The sequence below is a fragment of the Gopherus flavomarginatus genome, chromosome 2 (assembly GCF_025201925.1).
Source record: "Gopherus flavomarginatus isolate rGopFla2 chromosome 2, rGopFla2.mat.asm, whole genome shotgun sequence".
In the NCBI taxonomy this organism is placed as follows: Eukaryota; Metazoa; Chordata; order Testudines; family Testudinidae; genus Gopherus; species Gopherus flavomarginatus.
Genome location: NC_066618.1, coordinates 124,891,559 through 124,912,912, shown reverse-complemented (window position 1 = coordinate 124,912,912; position 21,354 = coordinate 124,891,559). Strand labels below are relative to the sequence as shown.

The 21,354-nt window shown below is 40.2% G+C and overlaps 1 long non-coding RNA gene across 1 annotated transcript; it reads left to right on the top strand.

Moving 5' to 3' along the window:
• The first annotated feature begins 2,159 nt into the window (after positions 1-2,159).
• Positions 2,160-10,962, top strand: LOC127043994 (uncharacterized). The gene is made up of 3 exons (XR_007772379.1): positions 2,160-2,300; positions 9,748-9,835; positions 10,787-10,962. It is a non-coding gene; the product is annotated as an uncharacterized LOC127043994 (long non-coding RNA).
• Positions 10,963-21,354: the final 10,392 nt, after the last annotated feature.

Below are 21,354 nucleotides of genomic sequence, written 5' to 3'. Positions count from 1 at the left end.
GTGGATGGCGGTCCTGCAAGGTTTCATACTTCAATTGTGCCTTATGCACTCAAGTACATAGCCCATGCAGCTGAGTCTGGTACTGATGAGAACATACAGGAGGAAAAAATAGGAATCTTCTCCCACACCACAGAGGAGTTGCAAAGCCCCTTTGTAGAGCTTACTGGAGCCCAATTACAGGAATAGATGTAAGCTCTGTTGACCCTTGCAGGGCAATGTAATGTGAAAAAGAGGAGTGAATCCGCTGGGGTCATCCCAGTTTGTTCTATCAGCCCATGCTATCTCATCCAGTCCCCCTCCATTGTCCACAGAGTGAAGCTCTGCCCTGGGCAGGGAGGGCAGACTCTACATAGCCTTACCTCAAGCCTTGCTCCTGAAAGCACCCCAGTGCTGAGAGGAGTGTCAGGTGCCTTGGAAGCAAGTGTAGGACTTGCCCTTTAGTGAATAATAATTTTCTAATATTTTTCCTTTCTTTTCCTTTACATCTCCAACTGTAGACAGCAGGGATCTTGTGGCATTGTGTTTTGATTTTAATTCAATTTCCTGAATGGACCAGCTTTGTGCATTTATTATTACTTTATATAAAGTTCTTTCAAATATATTAAAAATATATAAACGTATTATGCTTTTCAAGGTTTAGAATACTGATTTATTTTTTGAAGTTACATACCATCTATGAAAAAACAATTCTGTGAAATCTGTGCTTTGGGTAATTATTCAAAGATGTCTCAGTCTAGTTTTTTACCCAAAGTATGCTAATTGCATATTATATTTATGTAGTAAATCTTTTCAGATTTTATAATATTTTTATTTCCTTTTTACAAGTTGACTTGTAAAAAATACATTTGTTTATCTAGATTAAATGCTTTGGTAAAACCTTTTGAACAGAATCTTGTTACTTTAGTAAAATACACACATACACACATACACACACACACACACACAGAGAAAATATCATGACAAGCACTTCCACTGTAATAGTAACCTTTCCATAGACTTTCCAACTTGTCTAGTCTTCCTTGAAGGTCGATTGGGTTTTCAACTCTGTTATCTGCTAGGTGTTTGATGGAGTGGTCCAGATAACAGAGGAGAGAGCAAAGGAAAAAGAATTTTTTGAAGATCAAAAGTGGCTGTTCATTTTGTTATCTGACCCTATCTGTTGTCATAGTAACAGGTTTCTTTTAACCTCTGCCATCAGATGATTTGTCTCTATCTGTTATGAATTATACTTTTACTGAGTAGCTGTTGGTAAAGCATAAAGTGAGCACCATGTTTTTCAGTTTCCTACTGCAGTATTGAGAGATGTAAGATGAACTCCGTTTTCTAATTAAAGGATTTAAATATTACTCTTTTTCAAAGCATTTAAACTGCTATCATAATTTAACAAATAAGATAAAATATTCAAAGTGGATATGAAGTAACTCGAGTTCTAGCATTTATAGCAAATAAGTTACAATCCAGGATCAAAAAGAGACAAGCATCTACAGCTCCCATTGGAAGTTATTCATCGGTGCTCAGAGCCTCTCAGAATTTTTTTACCCAAAAATTCAGGGCCAGATTGTGACTGGCCTTCCATAGTGTGCAGAAGAAGCCCCTTCTCTGGCATGGTGTGCATAAGGACTCATCACTATAGCAGTTTCTGTTCACTCTGGTGTCCAACCTGAAAAATGGGGGAGAAAGCCCAATTCCTATCTGTACCAGCCCACAGAACAGAGCCAGTAAACCATGTGGCATGATCTTCAACATTTGAATGGATAGTACTGAATGTGCACACCCCATGGGCAGACCAGAAAACTCTCGGAGTGTACATGCTCCTCAAGGGCGGAGTTGCATGCAAATTAAAGTTTAGTACTCAATGTTATTCATTAGTAACTTTATCAAACAGTTAAGACTAGTTAAATGCTAACCCAGAGTACATATATCAGATATAAATTATATGCAGGATATTAACATTAAAATATTTTAGTAATGAGTTGTGTGCCCACATCTTATGTAAACCTAATGTAATGTACTACCTAAAATATTGAAACTGTATATAAATATGGGGCACTTAGATCTTCAGTGGGCACTGGATCAGGGTATTGGTGAATGAGATTTCCCCTTCATAAATTTGCTTCTGAATATATCCACTGTAGGAGTCCTGCCTTCAGAGTCCAGGAAGCAGTTAAACTTTGGAAGCAGGTACATCTCAACCCATAGATCCTAAAATCCTAGACAAGGTTATGAAGATCTGTGCCTTCCATCTGACCTTTTTTCTTGCCTTTCCACTGGGAACAATGGGTCACAGACCATCCCTCCAGGTATGTTCAAAGTTTTTGTTATTTTTTCTCCATATTTCTTGACATTTTCTTTTGAAATTCAGTATTAGAAGATAGAGTAGCTGATTGTAGGTTGCAGTATCTTTCTTGTCAGCTCTGTAGGCCATACAAGATGACAGACTGAGAGAAACACTATGAACTTAGGAGGTATACAACGTCAGCAAAATATCTTATGCCAGTCAACATGGCAGGCACTGCCCCTGCCTTGGTGAACCTTGTTCATTCCAAAAATACTCAAATTCCTCTTTAGAACAGAGCAGGAAAGGAATTTGGAAACAAACCACCTGGACTATTTTTACAGAACAATTTTTTCCTGTTATTTCTTTATCTCATAAAAGTTAGCAGGAGGGCAAGAAAGGAGATGGATCTTGATGCTATTCTAGCTCTCCAAAAGCAAAGCTAGTGCAACTGAAAAATAAAATTCTGTATGATAATTTATGTTCTCTACTTTCCTCCAGAAAGAGTGGTTTTAGATGTTTACTTCCACATCTTCAAAAGGCACCCACTCCTCAGGGAGTACTGAAATTCAGGTAGGTATTGACTGGTAGTAGTGCAAGGTGCTCCCATATGCTTTTGGGATTTTCAGCAAGCATCTGGCAATGTGCTGGTTGCTCAGCTAAGAAAGTCAGAGCTTCAGATAACAGAATATCTATCATCATCATAGCTTGTCATTCCAAAACTTCAACCAACACCTAGTGTTGTCAGCTATTTTGAATAGTTCCTTGGGAGTTCAGGATATTGACAGGGGAAATGGTATAAGGCTGAGACCACAATCTATACCAGTAAGAAATCCACTTTTCAACCTGAACAAAAAATACCATTCATAGGAATGACTCTAGATTCCAAAATAGCTTCTACTTTTCTCCCACAAACTTTATTCATAGATCTACAGAAATCGTTCATGTTAATCAAGGCAAAACTGACGAGTTAATTAAGGGAGATCCTCAGATTCTTAAGGCTGATGGCTGGTAATCTTATTCACAAGGATGAGACACCTTCAGTTTTGAATCACTTCTCAGTTTTGACCAGGGTTAGATGAGCTCACCATGATTTTTTGTCTCCATCATATTATTACTCAGTCCTTGATTTGGTGGACTCTTTTCCAAAATGTCCATAAGATAGTTCTGTTCTTTGAAACTGCTCCTCTTATGATAAGGACAGACACATCAAGCTCAGAATGATGGGCTTTCCTCACACAACTGATTGCTCATGCTTTCTGGAAAACAAGAGGCCTGGTTACACATACTGTAAATATGCTGCAGGTTTGGATTAAAAGGTTAGTTCTTGTGAGAAAGAAATAGTTAAACAAAAATTGTAAATATTAATTGTTAACTATTAATTGTATTAGTGAATTGTATTATGAAAGTTATAACACTCCTGTTTTTAGGAATCATAATATGAAACCTCTCCATTTTAAGACAAATGCAAAGTGGGGAAGAACTAACCTGTTCTTTAAATTATAGACATAAAAATAGGCAAGATTATTTAATTGTGGCTTGCCTGGCACATTGGTGAGGTGTGTTAGGCCCAGACCCAAGACTGGTGGTAGGTTTATGAATGGATATTTTAAAAAAAATATTTTGAAATGGACTATAATGAAGTATACTCAAATGACTTATCCAGTGAGGAGGGCAGCATCTGAAGATGGGTTCATTGGCTGAGCCCAGAATTTTTAGAATTACTGAAGGCCAGTGGAATTTTTATAACTGCTGATAGAACTGTTAATTCTAAAGAGTTTCTAGTTTAGGGGAAGACTATTGAATTCAAACACTGTTGGGCTGTCAGATAGTTCCAGGATGGAGCCTAGGCCAAAGGATCTGAGGGGTATGCCCTAGGTCAGTAGACTCACTGACAAGTTAGGAATTAATGGCAAAGATGAGAACTTTGCTTTGGAGGCAAGTAACACATGGAGAGAAAATTGAGTGTCCAGAGCTCCAAGACTGATCACTTTGGGGAGAGGTGTCACCTGCACGTAAAGACTTGTCATAGACAAGCACATAGCTGGTCTCCTACCGCTAGTAACCTACTGGCATCAAGCTGGGCTGAAAGAGTACTGTTGGCTGATTCTGCATGTTCAGTGCCAGCTTTCCTGAGGATCTGAAAGACAATGAGAGCTGAAAAGTTCACAGAAAACCAACTGATCAGAAATATCAAAACAGTTTCTCTTTAACAGTTGGGGTGAAGTCCTGGCTGATTAACAATATTACACTTTAAGAAAGAGGTACCTGATAATGAGCAGTGAATGTATGAGTTTCTTTATATAGTGTAGTTGCAGCTACGTTGGTGCCAGGATATTAGAGAAACAAGGTAGGTCCCACCTCTGAGTTTCTTTAGGATAGTTACTGAATCCACATGGAAACATTACCAAAGGAAAAATTCCAGTCTTTAAGCTCAGTAAATTCTATGCTCTCTTAAGAGGTCACACACCAATAAATATTTTGTGAATCAGAAGTTTAGGGCAGAATTTTCAGAAGTGCTCAGCATTGACTTAACTTGTCTCGCATTGAAGTCAACAAGAGTTTCACGTCCTTATTCAGATAAGGATTGTTTATTTATTTGTATAAGGATTGTCTGTTTGATTTTACTGCAATTATTTGAATTTTTTTGTGATTATTTTATTGAAAGATGAAGATAATATGAAGCTTTGGGTAGCTATTTGATAAGTATTTTGTGAATTTATTTTGGTTATTAATGGGTAGGTGTGATAAATAAACTTTATTAAAATTGGGAAAGTCATCTTAAATCAAAAATTATTATTTCTTTATCTTAAACAACCATTGAATCACTCAGAACCTTGAGGCAGCTAAATAGAACTAAATCAACTTTTTTTTTTGCCACCAATTGTTCTCATACTCATGACCCAGGTCAAGAAGAAAAATTGCTCTGATTTTCTCGGCTACTCCTGCCCTTGAAAGAGCATAGTTTTTCTCGTGGAATGCAAATGATACACATTTTGCTTTTATCTTGTTAATTATGGTTTTTTTTTGTTTGTTTATGATTTTTTGTAATTTCAACTTCTTACTTTGGAGTATTGCCATTTGAAAAGGCTCATGGAACAAGGGTGCTTTAAGCAGGGACTAAGAGGATGAGGATGGAAAAGAGGATGATGGAAGGATACATAACAAATGGAAGCGTTTCCAAGCACAAGGAACAGGCAAGAAGCTGAGTGTGAAAAGAATTAAAAGGCAGGGGTTAAATAGCTAACTTGTTCAGAGTAAAAGGAGTGACTGGGGGAGGAAGAAGAAGTGATAGCATAATGAAGAATGTATAACCACTCATAATCCAGTGGAGATAGACAAATATTCAGTAGTTTGTCCTTTAGTAGTTTAACTTGTTCTTAATAAAGTTTTTTTTTAACTTCACTAATCTTTGTGTCATGAATGGTAAACAATCACTAGTTTGAAAGAGATCCTTCATGATTTTTTATTATTCTCTGGACTTCTTAGACTTATCTACCAAAATTGCAACTATTCAAGTGCAGGACAAACAGCTCAACAACTGGTCACAGCAAAAATAAAGGTAGAGTTTGAAATTATATGGAATGATTATTTTTTAAAAAAGGTAATTTGGACTTCTTTTTTGTCCTCTTGTCCCATCCTGTGGAGGATTTCAGGCAACCAGCCATTCACAGGAAGCAAAGAATAGTGATAAACAGGGGATATATGGGGGAAGACTTCACCCCCAACCCTTCCATATCTTTTGCTTCCTCTCCTGAAATTATTCATTATTACTGGTATCTTTCTGATTCTAGATCTTTCTTTTCTCATAATACTGCCTACTGAGGGAAAACAGAAGAAGAAAAAGAAAAATCGTAAAGAGGAGAGAGAATGGAATAAGGCTATGTAATACTGGAGTACTGATAGGAAATTATTTTTTATTTCATGACCCAGCACATGGTCAGGAAGCTGCAAAAGGTCATGCTCCTGTGATATGTCAAGGATCAGTATTCACTGACTGTAGAGGAGACTGTTTTGTCTTCTGTTTATTTTAAAATCAAATATACATAAAATATAATAGCAACCAAAAATAATCACTCCAAACAAATACAGCTAATTAATAGAACACAAATGGAGACATTTAAGATGGAGTTCAAGGCTGATGACCCAAAAATTCCAACAGATGAGAGAATTTCTTTGCCTCTTCTTGAACAGCTGTCAATAACTATTATCTTTGAATCTCAATGCCTTTCTGTTCACACAAGCACTTTTTGTTCTCAAAGCAGCTGAGGTGGATCCATCACCTGGAGCCTGTGTTAACTGCTCCTGGTGTTTTCCATTGTCAGCTACTAGGTGGGCAACTACTACATGTGACCATAGCCTATTATGCTGACGATTATTGTTTCATTGTTTCCCTGTATTCCCTTGCCTGTCTGTATGCCTCTGTTTTTTCTTGTCTTATACTTAATTATAACTGTATGGGCCATGGGTTATATTTTTGTTCTGTGTCCGTCCAGCACTTAGCAGAATAGGGCTCTGGTCCATGACTAGTGCTCTTAGGTCCTACAGTAATTATTTATTATTGTTATTAATAATAATTAATAAAAGTTCTGTCAGTAGCATCCTGGATGTCCAGGTGTCCTCAATAAACAAAGAGCCAATGCACCACTTGTTTTGTTTGGATATCCTCTGTTCCCCCCCTGCTCAGGAGTGGTTATGATGTATGACTATGGTGCATATGGTACAACTCTTACCTTGGCTGGAGTGCACTGTCTTCAGTATCTGTTGTTACTGGGAGAAAAGACATAAAGGATATCACAAAAGCTGAAGAAAAGCAATGATCTGGAGATTATCCACTATATGAGCAGATTTTTCTTATGCCTTAAGGCATACTGGAGAACCCACAAAACAAGAACTACAAATTGTTATTACAAATGGTTGTAGGTCCTTAATTTGATTTTCAGGCTTAGTTTTCCAAAATACTCAAACTCTAGCTGGCAACCTTAAAATAAAGTCCTAGTGTATTATCAGGTACTAAGACGAATGGCTTATTCTGTTAAGAGAATTTGGCGCCACTGAAGTGAGGGTTCTCAACATTTTAAAACATTCATAACCTACAAATTTGTACAGCACTGGTTGGGGTATTGCAAATTAACTCATACTACTTTGTCCATATACCTCAGCCCTTACCACAAGGCAATATCTCTAGATGGGAAAGGGCACTTCAGTCTTAATGACTGAGCATTTTCTACATACGAGCTTGCAGAATCGGGGTCCAAAAAAGGAAATTGTTCATGTGAGTAGTATCATTTAAAAAGCAAGATAAAGGCAAACAGATGGGAAAAATATCTTGATCTATGATTTACAGTCCAGAAATAATTATCGTCTCCTAAAATACTTCAATTTTTTTCATTAAAAATTGTTAAAATTAGTTGCTTTTTTTTATGAAATGCCATTTACAGAGCATGTTGTCAGTGATTATTCCAGTGCATGCATAGGTGGCCATTAGATGATTTAGAAATAAAGTTCTTAATCCTGCAAACACTTCCATCTGTGTTTAACTTTAAGCCTGCAAATAGTTCCATTATAGTCTATGGAACTACCAATATTCTTAGAGTTAAGCATGTGCATAAACATATACAGGATTGATGTTAAAGAATATAATTTCACCAATAATCTTCGGGGGGGAAATGTCATCTACAGAGATCAGCAACTTCTCTCACAAAGGTATACATGGGTTATTGTCTTTAAGATATTTTTGGGAAAGTTACTTTCTAAACATCCTGGTTTATGGGATTTTCTTTTGAATGTTTTATGGATATGTCTTCCCTTTTTTTATTGAGGCATTTTCTGGAGAGAATTTTAAAGTAGTTTTCAAAAGCTAGTCAGACGCTGCTTCTTCCCTTTAGAGCAGGCAATGGTGGGTTTGGTTCCTTTAGATCTATAAACTGGGGAATCTACAGACAGGTCAGATCTCATGAGAGAAGTTTGTCATATGGAAATGTTTAACTGTTCAGCTTATATTCTGTATAGTGTCTCTTTCATCTTTTCAGGGTTTGAACATGATCCTTTCAAACTAGATAACCCAGAAAAATCCTCACTACTGTTTTGCTCAATCCCCAATTCCTATAATCATAGTCCAGGAGGAATAGGTTACTATGACAATATCTTTGCAATAGTTTTGTAAAGTGATTGTTTTCTCTCAGTGCTACAGACTTCTCCTGTTCCTGAAAAATGATATTTTCTGCTGTCCTACATAAATACAATCAAGAAAAAGAGGGTACTGGTAAAATGTTCTGGCATATTACCAAAGTTGTTATACTTGGTATTTATTTTAATTTGTAAATATCATTAGAAGTGCATAGTACATCTAAAAAGCATCTTCATCTAGACGTACAGTGTAGCTATAAAATACCTTTATATGCTATTGTACATTCCCAAAAGTCTTATGTTAACATGTCTCATAGTGTTGTGTCCCTTCATGATACCAGCAAAGTCTGCACACTAAACCATTTTGAAAAGATCTTTGGCCTTCATAGTCATAAGATTTGAAACACCAGAAAAAAACTCTTTATTTTCTAACACATATAATCATTAACAATCTGTGTAAAACTTTGGGGAAATTTTCAGACCTATAATTAAGGCTGTGATTTAGTCACGGAGGTCACTGAATCCATTACTTTCAAAGATTTCCCTGACTTCAGCCAGTGCCAGCGGGGAGCTTCAGGGTCCCCTGAACCGTGCCAATGCAGGGAGCTGTGGGTTAACCCTACTGCCCCAGGTGGCAGGAGCCTTCTGCAGCTCTTAGTTCCTGTGAGCGGCAGAGGGACTCCCACCACTCCTGCCACCTACCCCAGAGCTCCTGGCGTCTGCTGGTGGCAGGGGGAACCTCTACAGCTACCGGCTGCTGTGGAAGGCAGAGAGGGAGTCCCACAGCTCAGAAATGCCAGCAGAGGGGGACCCATATTTTTAGGTTTAATTATTTGCCTCATTAACATAACTGCAAGATTACTGAAAACTTTCCAAAGCCAAAAAACCCAAACCAAACCAAAACAAAAAACATTGTTTTTGAACACACAAGAAACATCTATAAGAAATGCACTTGAAATATCAATCCTGAAAACCATGATTTCCTGCAAGCAAAAGTCTGCAGGTTAATTAATCTTTTATTGATGTCAGAAATAGAATCCTTAAGCTGAAGGAGTGATTTGGCAGTAAAAAATAGAGGTCTGTGTCTTAGTTAGTTTCCAAGGAGAGTGATTGATAATCAAGTACAAAGAACCACCATTTTAAGGTTAGTCACATTGGTGATATTTTATTTTTTCTACTTAAGATTAAATGGAGAATGTATTAAATTAATGCAAATAAACTTTACTGTATAGTAATAGATAAAGTTTCTGGTGCAGAAGTGAGATTAAAGTCACTCAGGAGGGATCAGAGATGGGAGAATTTTAAACCAAATGAAAAATTTCAGATGTTATCTTATTTTCAAGAAAAGATGCCCAGGGAAGGACAGCCTCTCCTTGATGCAACTGCTAGCAGAGAACTCAACATTGCTGAAGTGGAAGCATACTGGAAGAGGTAAGAAATTCATACCTTGATTGCTTACTAAACTTAGCTCTGGCTGGACTTCTCATTTTAAGTTTGCCACTGTCTCTTCCTTCCCCCTCATTTATTTATTTGCCTATGAGAATGACTATGCTTCTTTGTACAGCATACAGAGTATTGGTTTGTGTACGGAAACAAAACATATTATGTCACAGTGACTGGATTATTAGCGCTTCGTTACATTTCTATATATTTCATAACTTTTCCTGTGTTTTGGTTTATTATGTAACACATGACACTCCCATTCCATATAACACTTTCTTCTATGCCATCATTTAAAAAAAACAAAAAATAAAAAATGACAGCTGACTAAAAATTTCAATAGTGTTGTACTAGAGTGCATTGATGAACTGTCTGAAGAAGCTATCTTCTTGCATTAGAAAATTGACCTCTTCATTTAAATCATAGAATCATAGGACTGGAAGGGACCTTGAGAGGTCATCTAGTCTAGTCCCCTGCACTCGTGGAAGGACTAAGCATTATTTAGATCATCTCTGACAGGTGCTTGTCTAACCTGCTCTTAAAAATCTCCAGTGATGGAGATTCCAGAACATCCCTCAGCAATTTATTCCATGTAAAATGTAATAGAATTAGTATTTATCAAAACATGGGATGTAAGAATTTTTCAGTACAGAGTTAAGGCCTGCAGAAACTTTAAAAAAGTTATATAGTCAAATAGGTTACATAGTATGATCATGTGCATAATGCTGATCTACAGTTTCAGAAAAAGTTTGTTGATCTTTAGACCAACAACCTTGATGTTATTATTTACAGGACCAGAATCAAATGGATAGTATAAATCAATGTTATCAAGGTAATAATGGCTGTGGGATTACTTTCATATAGATGACAGCCTGGTGCAAAATTAGTGTTCTGTACAAATTCAGTTTTCTTGAACTAAAAGCTTGTTTTTTCTCTTGACAGGTCTCATCTTCTTTTTCTCAGTACCTTTTCCCCCCCATAATCATACACATTGATAGAAGCAGAAAAATATACAAAGCCTGTCTAAATAAGCTACACTTGATACACTATGAACAAAGTGGAGGAAAAACTACCAGAAAATATTTTAAGTTTCAATTTGCTGCAAAGTGTTTGTCATCAGTTAGGAAAAGAAATCAGAAAGCAAATAAAAAAGTGAATATCGTTTTGCTGCAGTGTATGGTAACAATTTTCAATTAACATCTTATCAATGTGTTTGAAATTCAGCTATATAAAATGAAATAGATGAAATATAAGGCAGGAACATGAAAAGGAAGAAGGTAATGACACAGAAAATAAAGAATATGAGAGAGGAGACCAGCAGTTTCAGATGAAGCCCCACTGACCTGTGTGAGAACCCACTAGCTATTTCAGTGGTGGGCAAGCTACTGCCCGGGGTCCACATCCGGTCCTCCAGATTTTTTAATTTAGCCCTCAGTCTCCCTCCTGGAAGCAGAGTCTGGGGCTTCCCTGGTCCAGCACTACAGCCAGGGAGTGGGGTCAGAGTCTTGCCTCACTTGTCATGGTTCCTGGAAGCAGCAGGAGTGGAGACATGCAGGGATCTGCAGCGGCATGCTGCCCCCACCCCAAATGCCGCCCCCACAGCTCCCATTGGCTGGGAACCGTAGCCAGTGGGAACTGCAGGGGTGGTGCCTGTGCACAGGGCAGTGTGCAGGGTTGCCTAGCTGCGCCTCCGCATGGGAGCCAGAGGGGGGCATGCTGCTATTTCTGGGAGCTGCTTCCCCCCCCAACTCCTTCCCATATTTCTGGGAGCTGCTTCCCTCCCCCAACTCCTTCCCATACCCCAACCCCCTGCCCCAGTCCTGATCCCCCTCCTGCCCTCCGAACCCCTCGGTCTCAGCCCGGAGCACCCTCCTGCATCCCCAACTCCTCATCCCCAGCCCCACACCAGAGCCCGCACCCCCAGCTGGGGCTCTCACACCCTCCTGCACTCCAATCACCAATTTTGTGAGCCTTCATGGCCTGCCATACAATTTTCATACCCAGATGTGATCCTTGGGCCAAAAAGTTTGCCCACCCCTAATATTTGCTCTTATGATAATATAGATCACAGAGAGATTTTTTCAGAGTCTCCCGGAAAGGGGAGAACATGTTCAGTTTTCTCCTATAGAGAATAAACTTTTTCCATTATGAGTGCAGATGCAAAAACTAAAGCTCTGTGAGGATTCATTTTCAAAGACAGCATGAGATCAGCTTCACAATCAGAAAGAGTGGCATAATTATTACAGAATAAAGTGACTGTTATTCCAGAATAGAGTATCCACACAGAGAGCTATTCCTGAATGTCTACTACCAAAGAGCATGTTCTGTAATATCTATGCCAGACAGTTTCCCCCGGTAGTTGACACGAGGTAGAGTTTAAAAGCAGTCATAGAATCATAGAGTTTACAGACAGAAAGGGACCACCAGATCATCTAGACTGACCATCAACAGACCACCAACACCACCCAGCACCCTCACACTAAACTCAACCAGAATTCAACCAAATTATCACAGCCCACAGGAGACTAAACTATTACGTGCTTTGGTCAAAGGCAGACTGAGCTCTGTGGGGCCAGTACTGCCAATCAGTGGGAGAGATCTGCTGGTGATAAGATGTTTCCTCATCACATGGATGGGGAACCCCACGCCCTACTGAGTCAAGCCACCTCAGGCTACCCTCATGCTGGCAGGACAGCAGCTGGGGTATGTGGCTTTCCAGATCAGGGGAGGCTGTGTCCAGGGTCGGCATTGGGGCAGGCAATATGGGTGCCCACCCAAGGCACTGTAGCCAAGGGGCACTGTGGTGCAGAGGTCTGAGGCTCTGGCTTCTCCTTGCTGCTTGCGAGGTGCAGCTTGACATGACAGGAGCAATAGTTCCCTGCTCCTTAGTGAATGCCCCCTGCTCACCACTCCATGTGGTTTCCTGGCCCAGCTCCAAGTCCTGTCTCTGCACTCTGTGACTGCTAGCCTGACTACTCCCCGCAGACTGTCCCAGCCCTGCTGTTCCTCTTTCCATGGATGACCTGAATGAAAGCCATGCCACCTAATGGAAGATGAGTGTGGCGTATTGGTCAGCCAATGGGAGCAGGAAATTGCCAGACTCTTCCAGGTTGGGAGGGAAAGGGAAGGGACTGGGAACTGTAACTGATAGGCAAAGAGACCAGTAATTCTTAGAGGGTCCTGTATCCCCAGATCCCACTCCACCCCTCTCGGGGGACCCCTCCCTGAGCCCACAGCTCTCACCCTCCCTCCATGCCCACGCAGCTTCCAGGAGGCCCCTCTCTCTGCCCACAGGTCCCAACCTCCCAGTTCTCAGGGCTCCCCCATTCTCCCCAGTTCTCAGGGCATCTCTCATGTCTTTGAGGTTCCTCCTGCATGCCACACTCTGATCCACAGTTCCCCATGCACCCCAGATCTCAGGGGCTCCCCCTTTTTGTTACTCAAAGGGAGGTGTTAGTGCAGGGAGCAGGGGATATATTGGGAGCCAACCTTCCACCATCACCACCCACCTTAGCTATCTTCAGTGCACTGGAGCATTTTAACCTCCTCTTCCCCCAATAATCCACCTTCCCTGTGACTGTAGGGGCGGGGATGCTCAGTATTGGGGCAGGGTGAGATCTGCCCTTCTGGAGTCCCCATGTCACTGCCCCCCGTCCCTCAGTATCTCGACACCAATGTGATTCTATCTATATGCCTCTGGTTCCCTCCCTCCTTTCTGGGGCTCTCAGGTCACCATGATCCTCTGCCACCACAGCCATCTGGTGCCTTCCTGTCACTGCTCCTTGCCTTGGTCTGCCGACCCTCTGGGGCTCTGGCAGAGGAGCTGGATTCCATGCTGAGAGGGAGAGGTTGGGTGGTGAAGGAGAGAGACAAATCTGCCCCATAGCCCGCTCACCTTGTCAAAGTGCGAAAGATTGCGTACTACATCATCTTGCCTGTTCTGCTCAATGAGCAGATGAGGGAGTACCTTTAGCAGTGGTTGGGGGAGTCCAAGTGACTGCTGTGGTGTTTCCTATTATGCCCATCACTGTGGCATCCAGATGTGAGTCAATGCAGGGCAAGACCGGCCTTATGCTTGGGTGACATGGTCAGTGGGTGTGGTTAAGAGGCAATAAGCAGAGTGGGTCTGGAGTCCAAGGTCATGGAAGGGAGTTTGTAGCAATGGGAGGGCGGAGAGGCAATGGGGGCTGTGGCGGCGGGGGTGGGATGGGGAGCCTGAGAAGGCAGCTGGGGCCAGAGGCACCAAAATACAAGTTTGCCCAGGGTGCTATTTTCCCTAAGGCCAGTCCTGGCTGTGTTCCTTCCTCTAAAGATCTCAGCATGTTCTCTCTGTGTGTCTTTGGTATTGGTGGGTCCCTCCTTTTTATGATCAAGAGCCAAAAATGGCAGAGCTGGCTACCATAATTATGATTACCATAATTCAAAGAATTTCAGTCCTTAAAGGAAAATTAATGTGAACACCTTTTAGCTCAGCCCTGTTTTCTGACTGTAGATGGGAGTACATCCCACAACCTCCTGAAGACAGGAAAGGAGAGACGGGGACCATTTGGGGCAATCTGGAAGACTCTTAAGGTCAGAGGGACAGCTGGAGTTTAATGATTCAGTGTTAGTGATGCCACCTGGTTAGCTTCTGTATTGCTTTGCTGGTTAAAAGATGTAATGTGATGTTTTTTGGTTGTTGTTATATTTTCATTTGGAGCCATATTGGCCAACAGTTTCAAATTAATTTAAGGGGATTTGTGATGGTACTTAATTTGCTAATAAAGCCTATCTGAATACACATGCTCACAATATAAGTCCCTTTTGTAAATGAGAGAGAATCTCTGTTAGTTAATATCAAACACCCCTGCAGTGCAATACAATTTTATGGAGCAACCTTGCAATCCTTACTCATGGAAGCAATTCTGTTTTCTTCTGTCTGGATGGAAGAACTTCAGTGGAACTACTTGTACAAATAAGGTTGCAGGATCAGATCATTCCCCTCTCTCTATACTTGAAAAAGGGTAGGGGGGGAGGAGTATTATTCAAGGAAGATTTTAAAAAATGTGTTCTCCTTTCAACACAATGCTGGTGAAATTATGTCCAAGAATGCCAGAACAGAATTTGAGGAATTTAAGGACTCCTCAACACTGAGTCCACATAAATAGAAGTGAGCCGCCCTAATTCTGGCAGTTGAGTGCCAATACTAACGCACATCAAATTCTCATGGGATTGACTTGTGTTAACACACACAAGGGGAAATATGCCTCCCATATTCTGTATGGGATAATATAACCTCTCCCAAAAAAGAAGCAAGATATTTATGCAGAGTTAAAGCTGTAAGTTGTAAAAGCTAGTATGAAGGACATATTTTAATATTCTTTTTCTAAGTAGGTTTGAGTTATATGTGGAGAAGATATCTACTCTGCTTCAGATTTTGCAACTTTTCAAGAGAGGGGGTTCTAGATATGGAAGGAATAATTTAGAAATGTGTTTCAATTAAGATACTATTCAGTTATTTGAGCATGGATTTAATTTTACAGTATTCTGAGCTAAATTCAGTGAGATCTAGCACAGGATCCAGCGTGCAAGTGCTTCCTTTGTAAAATTGCTTCAACGCATTTTCATGGACTGTCATCTACGGCAGGACATCAAGATCAAGGTCTATAAGACAATTGTTGTTCCAACACTCCTCTATGAATGCAAAATCTGGGTGACCAGACGAACTACAGGTCCTTAGTAAAGGACTGCAAAGGCTTCTATGTTCCAGTCAAAGCTGTATACAGCTCTACCCAATCTACCTTGACAATGCTAACAAATACTGACGGTGACTTTTTCATCATGGATTGCAATGTCATCCACCAACTGTGACATAAACACTTTAGTGACTTACTTAATCGTCTATCTAATGTATCTGATGAATCACTGGATAACATCTGCAAACTGCCTACATCTGACATAGTTGCTGATCCACCCAAAGAGCTGAGGCTTGAAGGCTATCCAAGCAATAAAAATAGCAAATCTCCTGGTCCTGATGCCATTTCAGCAGAAGTTTTCAAATATGGAGGAAACCTTCTCATTGGCAAGTTTTTTGAATTCTTCTCACGTGTCTGGCTTCAAGAAATCATACCACAACATCTAAAAGATGCCAATATATCTTTAAGTGCAAAGATTCAAAAAGTGATTGTGGTAATTACCATGGTATTTCCTTGTTTTCTGTGACAGGTAAGAGTCTTGCACGGATCCTTTTGAACCAGCTCCTGTCCCCAATTATTGATAATGTTCTATCTGAGCCACAGTGAGATTTAAATCCTAAGTGGAGCACTGTTGAGATGATTTTTATCATCTGATAACACTAGTCTACAATTTTTGAGAAGTCGTCTGCTTCAGAGATAAAATGTGATATTTATTATGTATTTTGATGTGCTGAATTCATATATGACAATTAAAACAACTGATTGGCTACTGTTTCTAAGATATTTAAGTTTTTACATTGTATGTCTATGTCTATTGTGTAGATAGTAGAGTTTTAATCATAAATTGTAAACCTAGGTCTTTTCATGTGTTTATGGTGGCTTTACATGATAATATTTCACCTGTCCTGTTTATGTAACACTTTAAAAATCAGCAAAAGGGTTATATAAATAAAATTGATTATGAAACAAAAGGCAAAAAACTATTCTGTACATAGTTTAGTCCTATTCAGTGTCTACATGGCGCTTCTTGGCTTGTCTCTTGTATTCATTAAATGGAGCATCTCTTGTCACTGTCCAGCAATAGTCTGCAAGCATTGATGGGCTCCATTTGCCCTGACAGCCTGCCAGGAGATTCCACTGCTGTAGTCTGGAGCTCAACAGCTCTGCCTTACTCTTGGGTAGTTCCAAATCCCTGACAAGGTCATTCAGTTCACACCTTGTGTTATGAGGTGAGGTTCAGAGGAGGAAGATGGGAGAAAATGTGGGTCCTGTGACATTGATGGTTCAGGACCAGAAGTTTCATCCTCTTCCTCTTCCTCGTCTGACTCAAGTGAGAATGATTCTGGTGCATCAGGAACCGGCAGCCCTTCTCCGTGGGGTACTGGGCGTAGAGCTGATGGAATGTTTGGATAATGCACAGTCCACTTTTTCTTCTTTGACACACCTTTCCCAACTGGAGGCACCATGCAGAAGTAGCAATTGCTGGGATGATCTGTTGGCTCTCTCCAAATCATTGGCACTGCAAAAGGCATAGATTTCCTTTTCCTGTTCAACCACTGGCGAAGATTTGTTGCACAAGTGTTGCAGCATATGTGTGGGGCCCACCTCTTGTCCTGATCTCCAATTTTGCAGCCAAAATAAAAGTGATAGGCTTTCTTAACCATAGTGGTTATACTGCGCTTTTGTGATGCAAAAGTGACTTCACCACAAACATAGCAGAAGTTATCTGCACTGTTCACACAAGTATGAGGCATCTCTGCTATGCCATTGTGTACGCCCTGGAAAAGCTACGCCCATATGTTTGGGGACGGCGGTTCCAACTACAAACTGACCATGCTGCACTAAAGTGGCTTCATACTGCCAAGGGGAACAACAAGAAACTTCTTCGTTGGAGTTTAGCTCTCCAATATTTTGATTTTGAAATTCAACACATCACAGAAGCTTCTAATAAAGTTGCTCATGCACTCTCCCGTGAGAGTTTCCCAGAATTCAGTAGTTAAAAAGTGTTCTTAAAATGTACAAGTCTGTTAGTTATATACTTAAAAGTATATGTAAAGGTGTATGTGTTGTATTAATCTGTTTATTTTCAAGTTCTACAAGGAAATCGCCGCCAGTAAGCTTCCCCACTGTCTGCAATTTGGGGGGCGTGTCATAAACAGATAGCTAAGGGTTAATGTCTCTTTCACCTAAAGCACCTGACCAGAGGACCAATCAGGAAACCGGATTTTTTCAACTTTGGGTGGAGGGAATTGAGTGTCTAAGTCTTTTGTGAGTCTTCCTGCTTTCTCTGAGCTTTGGAGAAGTAGTTCTACTTTCTAATCTTCTGTTTCTAAGTGTAAGGACAAAGAGATCAGATAGTAAGTTATATGGTTTCTTTCCTTTGGTATTTGCATGAATATAAGTGCTGGAGTGCTTTGATTTGTATTCTTTTTGAATAAGGCTGTTTATTCAATATTCTTTTAAGCAATTGACCCTGTATTGTATCATCTTAATACAGAGAGACATTTGGATGTATTTTTCTTTCTTTTTATATAAAGCTTTCTTTTAAGACCTGTTGGAGTTTTTCTTTACTTCAGGGAAATTGAGTCTGTACTCACCAGGGAATTGGTGGGAGGAAGAAGTCAAGGGGAGATCTGTGTGTTGGATTGCTGCCTGATTTTGCATTCCCTCTGGGGGAATAGGAAAGTACTTTTTGTTTTCAGGATTGGGAACAGAGAGGGGGAGTCTCTCTGTGTAGTTTCACAGAGCTTGTGTCTGTGTATCTCTCCAGGAGCACCTGGAGGGGGGAAGGGAAAAAGGATTATTTCCCTTTGTTGTGAGACTCAAGGGATTTGGGTCTTGGGGTCCCCAGGGAAGGTTTTTCAGAGGGACCAGAGTGCCCCAAAACACTCTAATTTTTTGGGTGGTGGCAGCAGGTACCAGGTCCAAGCTGGTAACTAAGCTTGGAGGTTTTCATGCTAACCCCCATATTTTGGACGCTAAGGTCCAAATCTGGGACTAAGGTTATGACAGTCCCTTTGCAAAATCAAACACTGACAAATAAGAGAGCACCACATTGTATGATTTCTAGAGCTCATATAGGGCAATTTGTTCAGCAGAGTGATGTAAGCTTCATTATGATTGCATCATCCATGACTTCTAGGAATAACATGATGCAATTCATATCATGTATGTTGCAATACCAGCTTCAGATTGCATCATTCATTGTTTTGCCTAAAAAGCAAGTACTGTCCAAACCCAGTCATAGATTTATTCATAGATCCAGTCAAAGATGTATTTTAGTCATTTCTGGTTTAAATTGAGATTCCTTCCCTTTATAACTCACTTATCCTCTGCCATTCCCAAGTCAAGGGTCGTATATACTGACCCAATGGCATATCTTGAAAACTAGAGCCAATCAACAATTTTAAGCACTATTTTCATTCTCAGTGACCCAGAATTAGTAAAGTTGGACTACATTTATTTCAGAAGCATTTTGGCTGTAGAGCAGTGTAATTACAGGAAAAATGTTGCAAACAACCTTTGTATATCATGTTTATCAATCTAAGCAAAGCTTTCAATATGGTCAACTGCACCATCCTCTGGAAATTGCTCACTAAATATGGATGTCCAGACAAATTTATTGACACCATTCGGCAATTCTACAAAGGCATAGTTGGAGAATTAGTGTTGATGGTGTTCTAATGGACCAATTTCCAGTCATGAATGGCGTGAAGAAAGTTGAACTCACTTCTAGCCCTTTGGGTCTATTCTGTGCTGTGATGCTAGAGGACACACTATATAGTTCTTTAAATGACATCTTTATACGCTTTCACACTGGCATGATATTTAATCCCTCTCAACACCAAGGTAATCAAAGCTTTCATCCAGAAACTGCTCTACACCAATGATTGTGCCTTGATGGCATATTGTGAAGCAGCACTACAAGATATTACACATCACTTTGCTTTACCTTCAGGTGAATGAAAACTATGAGGCTATCTACTAGCCAGTTCCTAACAACCTTACCAAGATCCATCAATAAGGTTGAAAGGTATCATACTCCAAGCCATTAAACAATTTATTTATTTCAGCAGCATGCTAAACAATAAAGGGACAATTGATCACAAAGTGCATGCATGAATTAAGAAAGCCAGCACGGGCCTCAAATGCCAGGACCAGGTGTTCAGCATGGAAGTCTGGGTGAAAGTTGGTTCAGTTGGTATTGAGGCTCATTTGATTGATGCTCAAGTAAGATGGACTGGAGATGTAATTCATATGTGTGAACTCCTGTATCAGAACAAATTGTATATTCTTAATTAAGCTGTGACAACTGTAAGAGTGGAGGGCACATGAAACTTCTCTCAAAGATCCACTGAAACAAAATTTGAACAACACAAATATTTCTGACTGGATCTTCGAACAGCCACTGACTGACTGCATTGCATGATGCCATGCCGTAAGGGTGAATGTCCATGAGTTTGAGAAGAGCTGCACTGTGCAGCTGGAAGCACAGCATCAGGTATGGAAACAATGCACTGCTCAATCAACACAGCCAGGAAAATGCATTCTGTGGGAAGTGCAGTAAATGTTGCTGTTTTTTTTCTCTGAATTGGTCTATGGAGCCATGCAAAGACCCATTAGCAGAAACTGTGATTGTCAGCATTGTCCTCGAAGTAAGGGTGACTAGTATTATTATTATCTTGACTAAGACCTAAGGCCAGTAACTTTACTCAAAACACATCAGTGCAATGTCAGGACTTCCCCTCACCCACTCTTGGTTCTTGTCACACAGACAGAAACCAAAAGGCCTGAGTCCAAAGTAAAGAGTCCAGTGAAATGTTTATTGGGGTTACCAAGCAAGCATAATCCACAGCTCTGTTCACCAAGTAAAGCTTTTCCTTCCCACCTCCTCTTTCTTAGCAGGCTTAATTATACCTGTAGTGCATGCACCTGGTGCCACTCCTTACAATTTATGGTCATATTCCGTTTTGGAGGGTCTTGAGTCTGAGGGCTTTGGGAGGGCTAAGAAGTGAGGCTGTGCTTTGTCAGGGCTGCCATTTCTTTGGCTTTTAGTGTTTCTTATACTTCACTCCCCCTATCCCTCTAGTCCCTCCAGACTGGTTGCTTGACCTTGATTTGGGAGAGGAGTCAGGCAGCCTTCAAGCGTATGCTTGTACATTAAACTCCCACCATACCCAGCAACACTTTAGCTCTATTCTTTATCTTGTGTGTTATAAATCTCATCTGGCTGTGGGCAGATGCAACACATAGTGTCTTTGTTCTTTGTTCACACATGTTAGTAAGGATAGAAGAATATCAATAGTCAAAAAGGCAAAAAAAACCCAAAATTCTATCTCAGGCTCAGGAGACCTAAATGCTATATCACCATCACTAATACACAACTACATGAGATAGGAAAGAAAAAAAGCTGGTGGCTTATGTCAGTGAATTAGACTCTTAATGTCATTGTCATGTATTGTTTTAAAAATTAGTCTGTAATTGATAGCTGCAAATGTTCTATTTTGTCTGTATGAAACACACAAAAGATAGATTTTAACAGGATGAACAATTTCACTAAAGCACAAAGGGATGTCACCTTTTAGAAACTTGGCCCTGCCTCTAAAGTCAAACAAAATAAAACATCTGTTTTGAAGGAAAGTGCAAAGGGATAAACAATCCCAAATTGACCATATGACTGGTCTTTTAATCTACTCACAAGTATAAGAATATACTCTGATGAAGGAAATGTAAGAGTCTTGAAAAGAAAAAAAATGTTGAGAGCTTCCCACAAATTCCCTCTAGTGACAGGACTATATGTGCTGGGTAGGGAGGGCTCACAGGTCCCTGCACCAC